A 512-nucleotide genomic window follows, 5' to 3' on the forward strand; every position below is an offset into this window, starting at 1 on the left:
CGTGGCTGCCTGTGACCTGGGCGTGAGGCCAAGCTCCGGTCCTCGGAGGCTCGGTTTTCTCACTCACAACCTCAGGGAGACCGGTGCCCACCCACCGGGTGATGCCCGGGAAGAGCGGCCGCGCTGGTGTAGGTGCCGGGGGCGACCGCAGCGGCGCACGAGCCATTCATTGTAATGAAAGATGCGTTAGTGAAAGTCCGGGAAACCCACTTATTTCCTAAATCCGCCTCGTAAGGGGAACCCCGGCGGGAAGGGAGGCCCGGAGGCTGGGGAGCAGCCCGCGCGCTGGATTGGAGCCCAGAGCCCGGGAGGGCCAGTGACTCGGGTGACCCCGGCTCTGGACCTGGGACAGGCCCCGCCCTTTCTGGCGATTCCCTGGGAACCCGCGAGCGAAGAGCGGTTTGGCGCACGACCAGCCCTCGCTCGTTTCGCAAATGGCACTTGGCACCCTCTTCCTTGTTGCAGGCGGAGACGGGAGGAGCGCAGCGTGCGCCTGCCTCCCGGGTGGGGGG

Source organism: Myotis brandtii, unplaced genomic scaffold (genome assembly GCF_000412655.1).
Source record: "Myotis brandtii unplaced genomic scaffold, ASM41265v1 scaffold410, whole genome shotgun sequence".
NCBI lineage: Eukaryota > Metazoa > Chordata > Mammalia > Chiroptera > Vespertilionidae > Myotis > Myotis brandtii.